The sequence below is a fragment of the Panthera pardus genome, unplaced genomic scaffold (assembly GCF_024362965.1).
Source record: "Panthera pardus isolate Hobbes unplaced genomic scaffold, ASM2436296v1 HiC_scaffold_12, whole genome shotgun sequence".
NCBI lineage: Eukaryota > Metazoa > Chordata > Mammalia > Carnivora > Felidae > Panthera > Panthera pardus.
Window position 1 is genome coordinate 105,723,316 of NW_026526677.1, and position 12,129 is coordinate 105,735,444.

The following is a 12,129-nucleotide window of genomic DNA, read 5'->3' on the forward strand; positions in this document are numbered from 1 at the left end:
AGTCCAGCACTAAGGCCGTCAAGCTCCAACGGCACGGGGCAAGAAAATGCCTCTCCTCTGTGTCGTATTTACCTGGGGGCAGGATGGGCTCTTATGGATCCCATGGACCTGGTGTGTTGCAGAATTGGGTGTGATGGGTCTTCCCATCCCCATGAGGCACCTTTTTCCCCAGGGCCACGCATGCTGCTGGGACAGCTGGGTTCAGAAGAGTTCAAGAATCAGCCACCCTCTGCAACGACTCTCCTTGTGACCTGCCATGTTGCTGATCCTCTCTGCCTGGCAAATTTTCTGTTTGATTCCTTCCTCTACTGTGCTAGTCCATCATGAATAGCCGAGCTGTGAATAGCTGAACCCAGTATTGGACACCGTATAGCTTTCATTAAAACGAGGCTCCTCGGGACGCCTGGGTGGCTCAGTCGGTTAAGCGTCCAACTCTGGGTTTTGGCTCAAGTCACGATCTCACGGTCCATGGGAGCGAAATCCGTGTTGGTCTCAGTGCTCACAGTGCAGAGCCTGCTTGGGATTCTCTCTCCCTCTCCCTCTCTCTTTGCCCCTTCCTCACTCATGTTGTCTCTGTCCCTCTCTAAATGAATGAAGGAATGAATGAATGAAAAATAAAATGAGTCTCCTAGTTTCCATGTAAACTAGTGATTGCACATAGATATGGTGTGTGTGTGTGTGTGTGTGTGTGTGTGTGTGTGTGTGTGTGTCTGTGTGTGTGTGTGTGTGTGAGTGTCGCTTATCACTAACTCCACTCAATGGGCTTGCATCTCATCCAGTGGGGACTCCAGATGCCCGCAACTTGCCAGATGTTGTCTCAGAGATGCGTGAGATCTCTAGCTTCCCTACGGGCTGTGCACAAATCTTTCACATATACCACAGGCCTGTACTGGTGGTTGATAGTGTACCAGTATCCTTTAGGCATGGAGTTCTTGGATTTGTGGACCCCTGAGGTGTGCTTAGGTGAGTACCAAGAATCTGTGATTGGCGGTCTCTAAATACTCATGCACTCGGAATATATTTGATCGCAGTATTGCTCAGAAAACAAAATTTTGATCAGAGGCCCATGATATTCCCAAGTGTTTGAACACAAAATGTTATTGTTGTCTCTCATTCATTCATTATAGTGATGGCTTTTATTAATAGATACAAGACACTGTCTATTTATTTTTAACTCGATCTACCTTAAAGATACAAATGGGACTGTGTGTAGGGGTCATGAGGATTTCTCCCTCTTGCTAATAGGCAAGGTGGTGCAGTAGACTCAACTTCTTACTCCTGATTAACTAATTGTATAATCATGGGTCATTTAATTTGTCTGGTCCCCTTTTTCCTTTATTACGACATGAGATTAGACTAGATTATCTTTAAATTTTTGAAGTACCGATATAATATGACTCCTGACATTGTTTATTTTTTGGGGGAGGGGAATAAATAGTATATAAATAATGTCAGGGAAAGTTTTTAAAAAGATACATTAATTCTAATCTATTCCTCAAAGTAGCTTTGACTCCATGGTCTACTTTCTAGAGCCTTCTTCAATGTAACGTAATCGATTCAACTAATGTGTTAATAGCATCTATTAAGAATACATTGGATACTAGTGGCTTCTTAACCATATGTAATATCTACTAGTAGAAAATTTTAGTTCTTTCTTTTTGTTCTTTTAGTGTTCCATATAATTGGTTAAGTCAAGGATCATAAAATAGATCTTCACAGTTCATTAGTAGACCCCAAAGCAATTTCAAACAGATTTTTTTCTTTCTTCATACCTGTTTACTTTAGTATAAACATAGAAAGCACTTTATATTCCTACCTTAGAATTAGCAGCTGGAGGGGTGCGTGGGTGGCTCAGTCGGTTAAGTGTCTCACTTCAGCTCAGGTCATGATCTTGCAGCTCGTGAGTTCGAGCCCCGCATTAGGCTCTGTGCTGCCAGCTGGGGCCCAGAGTCTGCTTCAGATTCGCGTCTCCTTCTTTCTCTGCCCCTCCCCCGCTCACACTCTGTCTCTCTCTCCTTCAAAATAAATAAACATTAAAAACAATTAAAAACAAAGAACTAGCAGCTGGAGTTCCTACTATTCATGGATTAATACAAGTTGGATTTTTAAAAGGATTGCAAATTAAGGAGTTTGTCCCTTAGAGTTGAGAACATACAAAACTTATTTCAAATTTATATAGTTGGTTGTTCCTGTTTTTTTTTTTTTTAAATAAAATTTCTCTCTGAGGCTGACTTATTTGTGAAACCATTTGCACTTCTTCACTACTAAGCCCAGGGTGATGTGCTCCATGGTAGGCAGTATGCTTCTTTCTTTAAGACCTAGGGAGGCTTGCTTAACAAGACAAGCCCACAGTGATTCAGTCTCTGTCCCAAGTGTCCTTGCGGACAGGACATCTAGGGTTGAAAGGGAGGTGTTGCTCTTGATCATGCCTAGGGCAGAGTGACTGTTCTTAGTCCCCACAGCTTGGAGACAATGTTTCCCAAACTTCCCTGATGGAAGAATAATGGAAGGTACTTGGAAGACAGATGGCTCCCCAGGCCACCATCTTGGAGGTTCTGATTCCACAGAAAAGGGCTGGGTCCCAGGAATTTGCGTCATTAATGAGAACCTCAAATAAATTTTTTTCATCAAGAAGTCCGGGAAAACACTTCACTTTGATGCACCTCCTTCCTTCCTTTTTTATTCCTATTAAATTTATCTAAAATCACAAAATTACCACATGATTATTGTGATCAGTGAGGCTCTTACTCTCTGAATGCTTGCCTGAGTTGCTGCCCTTACATCCATCATTCATTTTATACACCATCGCCAGCTTATCCTTCTGGAAATTCAGTCCTCATCACTATTTTCCTGCTCAAAGAACATCACGGCTGCCTGCTTCCCTGTAGAATTATATCCAGATTCCTCAGCCCGGAACTTAAGGAAGTCAATAAATTGGTCCTCACTGGTCTTTTCAAATTCTTTCTCATCCAGTTCCTTCATACAGCCTAGGATTCAGCCACGTGTGGCCATTTGATTGTCCCCATACACATTCTTTAGTGTCCTGACTCTTTGCCTTGGTTTATGCTGTTCTCTCTGGTTTTCTATATATGTCCGTACCTTATCTATCTTTCAGGGGCCAGCACAAAAGTTACCTCCTGTCTGAAGTGGGACCTCATTCTATCAGTCAGAGAATAAGAATTTCTTGACTGCGAATGGTATGTCAGGCATTGTGCTGAACTCTTCGTATGTATTGGCTCATTTAATTTTCAAAATAATCTGTGAGGGAAATTTCCCTCTTCTGGACCCACAGTACAGTAACTCACTTGTTGGATTCCATATTTGTGAATTAACCCACTCACTTTTATTCCTAACCCTATAACCAATACTCATGGCTCCTTCCGGTTCATTCTCGAATATGTACACAGTGGTGAAAAATTCAAATCACCTGACACACACCTTCCAGCTGAGGTCAAGCAAGGTGACACTCTGCCTTCTTGTTTCAGCTTTCATGCTGTAAACAGTGTCCTTTTCTCCATCTGTTTAGTGACATGCATCTTTTTTTTTTTTTTGCATTGTGTTTTTTTGTTAGCAAATTTGCTGTTTAAAATGGCCCCAAAAGGGGCACCTGGGTGGCTCAGTTGGTTGAATGTTAACTCTTGATTTTGGCTCACGTTGTGATTTCATGGTTCATGAGATAAAGCCCCATGTTAGGCTCTGGGCTGACAGTGTGGAGCCTGCTTGGGATATTCTCATTCTCTCTCTCTCTCTCTCTCTCTCTCCCCCTGTCTCTCTGTCTCTCTCTCCCTCTCTGCCCCTCACCCACTCTCTCTCTCTCCCCCGCAAAAAATAAACATTTAAAAAAAGAGAAAATACATGCTAAGTATTATACAGGAAAGAGTTATTGTGGAAGAGAGGATCCCATTATCATTCTTCCAGCAACAGTTTTTGAGAGTCTGTTATGAGATGGTCAGAAGCAGTGGATAAGATTGCATCCCTGCCCTTGGGTAGCTTGTAGTCCAGTGGGAAAAACACACAAGCAGGTGGATGTCGTCACAGTGATTCAGAAAGGCACAAGGAAGCTGGTGATTCATTAAGTGATTGCATCTAAGTCACAGTCTAAGCATTCAATGATTGGATCTGCCATTTAAATTTCTTTTAATGTATGCTCTCGCCTTGAGTTAAGTCCTTGCCTCTGGGAAACTTGGATTCTCTATCTCTGTCTCTGTTTCTATGCCTAATTTCTATTTCTTTGTCTTCCTGAAGACTTGTGATAGTTAATGTGTGGTTTGGGGGGAAAAACCCCCACAAGACATTGGTTTACATTTTCTACTACCACTGACAAGAGAAACGTAGGCTTTCTTAGGTCTGGAAGAGGAGAATTGTACAGGCTCTGCCCTGCAAAGCTGCCAGCTCATGAAATAAGAAGACAGCAGGGACAAGGGCAGAGCCCTTGAGGCTGTGGCCATGCTGCCAGAGAACCGGCCATGCCGAGCATCACAGATAGCAATGCTCAGATGCAAAATCCACATGCTCTGCTGTGCAGAATACGGAAGGTGCCTGCACGCCTGGGTGAGCAGCCACAAGGCTCTCGTTCCAGCAGGACTTGGCTTTTCTACACTGGCCCTAACTAATAACTGTGGTTTGGATCAAGACTTTATGGTCAAATAACAAATGAATCACTTTCTTTCTTTTTCCTATTTTGGCAAGAATTGAAAATAATTAGTGATCTATTCAGCAATTCCAAATACCTCTGCTAGTCTGTTTGGTGTATTTGCTAGAATATATTTGCTAGAAGAACTCTGGCTGCTGTCCAATGAAGGCTGCTTTTCTAAGCCATTTCTTTTATCTTTTAAAGGAGGCAATTGCCCAGAAACATCAATTTTAGGGGATAAAGGGGAATGAGAATGAAAGGGAACCTGGGGTTGCTTTTAGGATTTTTCTTCTCAGCCTTCCCTCTTACGCGTTTTAGGCTTAGGCCTCCGACCTGCCTCCTAGACCTGCCAGATTCTTTGCTTCTGTGACCCTCCCATTCTCCTTCGAATCTCCAGGCTGGTAGGCGGCCCCTCTGTGGCTACTCTAGTCCCTGTGGTCAGTTAAAAGACCACCAATTAGGTGCTCCCCCTACTCTACTGTTGTGGTGTATGCTTCAAAGTTGAAATATGATCTGGCCCCTGACCTGGAGGAATTTATTGTCCAGCAGGGAAAAGTCACATGAAGTGATTGTAATGCTTTGTGATGTGGAGTGGAATCTGTAAAGCAGCAGAGTGGGTGAACGCTTCATCCCACTTGGAGGAAAATCTCACGATGCCCACAGATGCCTCCTTCTCCCGGGCTTGGGATTGTCTCTGAGTAATCTCTTTCTCTCTCTTCTTGGTTGTCTCTAGGTTTGGCTCTTGGAAGGACCCTCCGCTTGTGCTCCATTTCTCTCTGTCCCTGTTGGCCTCGCTGAAGTACATTCCAAAGCCATATGTCAAACTGATTCTTCCCTTTTGTAAAGCTGGCCCTTTTCTCCCATAGCTCTAAGCTAGGATTGGGCCCACTCCCACTTGGGACCTCATTTGTTGTAAATTTGTTTGCTTCCCATATATAATCTCATCTCCACAAAAGGATTATCAACTCCTGAGGCAAGACTATGGCAGTTACTTCCTTAATGTATCTTTCACAAAAACCAATGTAATTTTGAGGCCATAGAATCTGTTCCACGATAATTTTTGATTTTGTCAGTATGGCCCCAGCATTCACATGCTTATTCAGACCTATGGAATCTGATGAAAGCCAGTAATGCTGAGAGGGGTGGTCTGGGGAGATTTTTCAACCAGAAATCATTTTGTTTGTGTATTTCAAGCCTTATTATTTTTCATTTGACCCTGTAAAAATACCTCTTGAGTTTTAGAAAATAAACTGTCTAATTTCACACCCCCAGTGCTTTCCATACCGTGTCCACTTTGAGCAGACCTTCAGAACTAATGTGGTCTCCATCGTATCCTGACACAGAAGAAATGGAATTACAACTTTCCCCAACCTTTGATATTCTAAGTCAGGATCTTGAAAGTTGGAGGAAGGCTCTCAGAGTTCAAAATGTTGATCCATTTTGTCTGACTTTGGCCTCTGGGGAAAAGACATAGGATTCGCATAATCTTTCAAAAATATTTCCTTACGTTTGGTGTCTTCTGAGCTCAGGGGGTCTCATTATTCCCTTCAAGGGTTCTTGTGACCTGTCAATTATCTAAAAGCTTTTTTCTCTACCCTGCAGATCCTTACCTTTCTTCCATCCCTCTGTGTGTGTGAGCTGCACTCTGATTTTTCCCTACTCATTAGCACCCCATAAAGATATGGACAGGTCATATTAAAATTAGAGCTATTTGATTTTTTTTTTCATGGTTGTAATGAAAGGTTTGGTGAAGAAAAGGAATAAAATTACTGCTTTCAATACCATGTTCCCCGTTGGTAATTCCAAAAGCATATGGATTGTACTTTTTTTTCACCCAGTAAGGAGAAAAAGCTTCTTTTGTATATAATCCTTAATTAACCCTTTTTTTCTGTGAATAGGGTCCCTTAATAAAATACAAGATGTTTCACTACCCACGTTTTATATATTTCTCTTTTGTTGGAGTCCCTTCTCAACTCAACCATGGTGTTCTCTTTCTACTCTTCTCCTTAAGCCGATTCTCTTATGTGAAAACGTCCCAGGATCTCCTAAAATGGTATTTTCAAATGCATTTTCTCATCCTCCCCTGTTTTCACCTGGAGAGCAAGGCGTTCTTTTTGGAGCCAAACCCAATGCTTCGCTGCTGTTCTAACGGCAATATCCTTCACTTCTTCCAGCAGTTATGTTAAGAGGATAAAATTGACTTTGTTACAGAGTAAGGAAGCATTTTCTAACACATTCCTGGGTATTCTCGTTCTGTAAAATGCTTCACAAATAAAGCTTCTGTGGCCATAGAAGTTTGGACACATGGCTTACATACTTATTCCATCCCCTTCTGAACGATTTCCAATGCACATGTTGGAATATATTAAACATATTAATAAAACCTCTGAGAAATCCTGCCTTTGACAAACCTGTTTACTCTTGTCTCCTTGTCGCTTCCTGAACTATTCCATCACCAAGCCCCTTTCGTTCTTGAAACACATTTTATCATTTGGCAAGTCCAACTTTGGGAGATTCTGGGGAAGGAATTAGGGAATACAGCTTGCTCAGCCTGGATAAACTGCAGGAATGCGGTGGTGGATTCCTGTATCTGACCTTTCGGGTCCTATTTGCTTTATCAGTGAAATGCAAACTTCACGGGGGCAAGGGCTTTTATCAGTTTTCATCGTGTCACTGCTGCATCTTCAGTGTTAGAACAGGACCTGGCATGTCTTTGCACCCCGTGATCATTTGTTAACTGGGAGAATGCATGCATCTCTGGGTCACCATGGACGTCATGACTTTCTTAGCTCAGGCTCAGGGGTGACCTTACTTTCAGACCGAAACTGAACTTTTACCAGTTATCTGAATTGTTTAACCAGTGTTAACATTCAGAATGTCCTGAATTCTTCATCTTTAGCAGTGTGTGGCACACATTTATCCTATTCATAGCTCCCCATCGTATTTTGACAAGTCTTTCTGTGTATTTGGGGAAATTCTTTTGTTATGAGTCTTGCCTCTGAATCTAGCAGTCACCATTCAAATTTCTAGGCTCTTCTCAGGAAGACGCATGACAAATATGACAGCAGAGTGTTGGGAGCAATGGGCTTTGTTACAGACCAAGCGGTGCAGCTGAGGTCAGCTTTGATGCAGAAATAGAAGCATTGGGGGGGCCTTCGATGAGGCAGTGTGGATTGGTCTGGGGTGGCTGTGGAAGGTCAGCAACTGCCTTACAGGCCAGTTCTGCAGGGTGGTCTGAGCCTTGTTCCCGGAAGCTCAGCCAAGAGCCCCGTTTTCCAGGACCCAGAATTTAATGCACTCCAATATGTTTAAATGTCCCTGCTAAACATGATATCTACTCCGTCATTCCACGAGTTTCAAATTCCCATTTCAGAAGGCTGTTTGTCTTCTTCTTTTTAAAATTTTTCATTTCTTAGTTTTTAATTTAAAAAATTTTAATTCCAGTGTAGTTAATATGGACTGTTAGGTTAGTTTCAGGTGGACAATATAGTGATTCAACAATTCTGCGCTCTCCTCGATGCTCGTCATGGTACCTGTACTCTTAATCCCCCTCCCCTATTTCACCAATTCCCCCCACCGACCTCCTCTCTGGTAGCTACTAGTTTCTTCTCTATAGTTCAGAGTCTGTTTTTTCATTTCTCTCTCTCTCTTTTTCCTTTGTTCTTTTGTTTTGTTTCTTAAACTCCAAATATGAGTGAAATCATATCGTATTTGTCTTTCTCTGACTTATTTTGCTTAGCATTACGCTCTCTAGCTCCATCCATGTTGTTGCCATGGCAAGATTTAATGCGACTGCTAGGCCATGGGGTAGTTCTATATTTTTAATTTTTTGAGGAAACTCCATACTGTTTTGCACCAATTTGCTTCCCCACCAACAGTTGCACAAGGGTTCCTTTTTTCCACATCCTCACCACTTGTTTTTTCTTGAGTTTTTTATTTTAGTCATTCTGACAGGTATGAGGTGATACCTCATTGTGGGTTTTTTTTTTTTTTTCATTTAAATTCAAGTTAGTTAACATATAGTACTGGTCAGGAGTAGAACCCAGTGATTCATCTCTTACATATGACACCCAGTGCTCATCCCAGCAAATGCCCTTCTCAATGCCCATCACCCATTTAGCCCATCCCCCCACTCACCTCTCCTCCAGCAACCCTGTTTGTTCTCTCTGTGATTAAGAATCTCTTATGATTTGTCTTCCTCTTTTTATCTTATTTTATGTTTCCTTCCCTTCCCTATGTTCATTTATTTTGTTTCTTAAATTCCACATATGAGTGCAATCATATTTGTCTTTCTCAGACTTACTTATTTTGCTTAGCATAATACACTCTAGTTCCATCCACATTGCTGCAAATGGCAAGATTTCATTCTTTTTGATTGCCAAGTAATATTCCATCACACACACACACACACACACACACACACACACACACATATATATATATATATATATATATATATATATATATATATATATATACCACATCTTCTTTTTCCATTCATCAGTCAATAGACAAATAGACATTTAGGCTTTTTCCATAATTTGGCTATTGTTGATATCATTGTGGTTTTGATTTGCATTTACTTGATGATGAGTGACGTTGAGCACCTTTTCATGTGTCTGTTGGCCATTTGTATGTCTTCTTAGAAGATGTTTTTCCTTATTGCTAAAGATTTCTGTACTTTATAGCTGCCCATACCACTTTTCTTATTTCATTTCCCTCTTTTAATTAATTATATATGCACACAAACATTCCTCCTTTGCCTCTTTGTCTTGCCTGTTTTTCTGGGTTTTGATCACACTGTGTATGTAACTCTCCCCTTCTGAAGGCTAACGTCTATGATTTGCTTTTTACAATGAGTCTCGTAAATGACTTCTTTCTATGCCTCTCTTGTACTCCAGAGATTCTTCTTCACTGAAGTGGTCATGCTTAGGATCTATAGGATTCTGTTTCCCCTTAGGTGGAATCACCTAAGTTAAATTTTAATAATTTGGCTTAATATCACAATCATTTTCTCTGCCAAACACAACTGGGAAGGGAATAGTGAGATAAGATTGAATTTGGTTGCTAGTAAGAAAGATACAAAGTAAAAGTAATTAAAATAGATCAGAGATGTGTTTTTCCTCTTAAAAGAGAAGTCCAGGGGCGCCTGGGTGGCTCAGTCGGTTAAGCGGCCGACTTCGGCTCAGGTCATGATCTCGTGGTCCGTGAGTTCGAGCCCCGCATCGGGCTCTGTGCTGACAGCTCAGAGCCTGGAGCCTGCTTTAGATTCTGTGTCTCCCTCTCTCTCTGCTCCTCCACCTTTCGTGCTCTGTCTCTCAAAAATAAAGAAATGTTAAAAAAAAAAAAAAGAGAGAGACGTCTAGAAGTAGGGTAATAAGGTAATAAGTCTGAGGGCCCAGTGTCCTTATTTCTGCTCTACTGCCCTTAGTAAATGGCTCTCGTCTTCAGGGGAACCTGATGCTCACAAGAGGGTTGAACAGCTACCGCTCTCCCATTCTGCCTCCCATATAAGTCAGTCCCCTTTCCAAGAAACCACATGCCATGACTTCCACCCATATCTTATCATCCACTTCTATCTCTAAGAGATGCTTAGAAATTTAGTTTTATAGTTGGGCAAATTACCACACCCAGTGATGTAGGTCTCTGCTTTCATTCAAAGGAAGAAGGGAATACATATTAGGAAAACAACTAACAGTCTCTGCTTTGAAGATTTTTTTTTAAACTTTACTTTTTTTTGTTTTAAAAATTTTTACCATTGTTTTACAAAAGATGCTGTTGACTATAAATCCAATGGGAAGATGTTGTGAAGGTTTCTCACAAAACATATCTGTTATAGGAAACAATCATGGCTCAATTCTTTGCATTTGGAGGAGTGTCCAGAAATTTGTGTGGTCTTGTGGGCCAGAAAGTGGGCACAGATGACCTGCATTTGTAGTCACTGTGAGCAACGTTGTCCTCTAGGATATAAGCTGTGCTTACTTTGTTAGTATAACTTCTGATATGCACTTAGAAGACAGCCCAAGATGCAAAGCATGTTCCAAAGGAAGCATTTTAATAATGCTCCATCATAATTAATTCTTGAGATTATTCACAATTCAAGGCATTTTGAGCTTTTATAAAAGATTTACAACTTTGAACACAAAACAGAGTTAGCTTTCCCTGGGCTCATTATAAAAACCAAGTCATAGCCACCATCACAGAAAATAGTTTTGTTATTTCTTCTCGTTCCTGGGTAGATAATGGGAGGTTGGGTCGGGATGGTCTCATTTGGAGCAGGATCTGCTCAAGAGAAAGACACACGATGCAGAGAAGAAATAGTCAATGCTGATGTTGCCTCCATAAGCTATGTTGGCAAGAGCTTTCTCTTACTATTTTTAAAGTGACAGGTTTAAAGCTCAAAACCAAAATCCAGCAATTCTTAACACTTCTGTTATATAACTACCCTTTTTTTAAAAAAAAGAAAAAAAAGCTCTACTCACTTGTAACCTACCAAAAGTCAGCTTCAAATCATTCATAGTACCCAGACATCCAAGAGTCAGAGTATTAAGCCATCTTTTTTTGCCGGGTCATTTACTTGAACTCATAACAAAGAATTCAGACTTCGGCACAATGCTGTGTAATTCTTGCCTTTTCTCCTCCTTCCTCCCACATAGTTTTTCCTTGTGACAAACAACTGGTTCTGCTCAGCCAGAGTGATACATCCATAACCCCCCCTGCTTTCCCTTCCTCTTGTGGCTTTCTGCTGTATAAAAGGAGGATGCAGTGGGGGTGCCTGGGTGGCTCAGTCGGTTAAGTGACAGACTCCTGCTCAGGTCATGATCTCATGGTTCATGAGTTCGAGCCCTGCCTCGGGCTCTGTGCTGACCGCTCGGAGACTGGAGCCCGCTTCGGATTCTGTGTCTCCCTCTCTCTCTGCACACCGCTCTCCCCCTCATGCTCTTTCAAAAATAAATAAACATTAAAAAAAATTTTAAAAACATATCTGTTATAGGAAACAAAAAGGAGGATGCAGTGATGACTGCTTTATAAACAACTGAGGAGAACTCTGGCTTTTACCAAAATGGGGAAAAGCATTTATCATTCGGGGGGGGGGCAGGACTCTGTGACCCATTTTAGAGAAGTGGAAACACAGTAGCACCATACTGTGGGAGAATGCAAGTTGCCAAGGAAACCGGCGATTATTAGCTGGATTAGTGCTGGGTGCACGGAGGTGCGCCTGAGCTTGAGTTGACACGGAGGAGCCTGGGTTCAGCACTGACCTGTCTTCCCAAAGCAGCCCTGCGACAGGACTGCCAACAGGAGCCCTTCCTCGGGTTTCACTCAGTCGGATGTCTCATCAGCCCAAGAATCCTGCACCTCTCGCAGGTATTCAAAGAACAGGCTGGGTGCCAGAGAAGCAAAACACTCTTCGGCACTGGTGAATTTTCCACTGAAGCCCAAGCATGGCTCAGCTGCGGTGGAGAACTATGCGCGTCAGGGCTGAGAAGTCGCTT

General features: G+C 41.9%; 1 protein-coding gene across 6 annotated transcripts in view; it reads right to left on the bottom strand.

The window, feature by feature from the left end:
• Window positions 1-12,129, bottom strand: part of POU2AF2 (POU class 2 homeobox associating factor 2) — a 487,862-nt gene that overhangs the window by 70,221 nt on the left and 405,512 nt on the right. For all 6 annotated transcript variants that reach the window (XM_053900520.1, XM_053900525.1, XM_053900522.1 and 3 more), the window contains one exon: window positions 1,817-2,015. The gene's annotated coding sequence lies outside the window, so the exon portion shown is untranslated. The remainder of the gene's footprint in view (window positions 1-1,816; window positions 2,016-12,129) is intronic.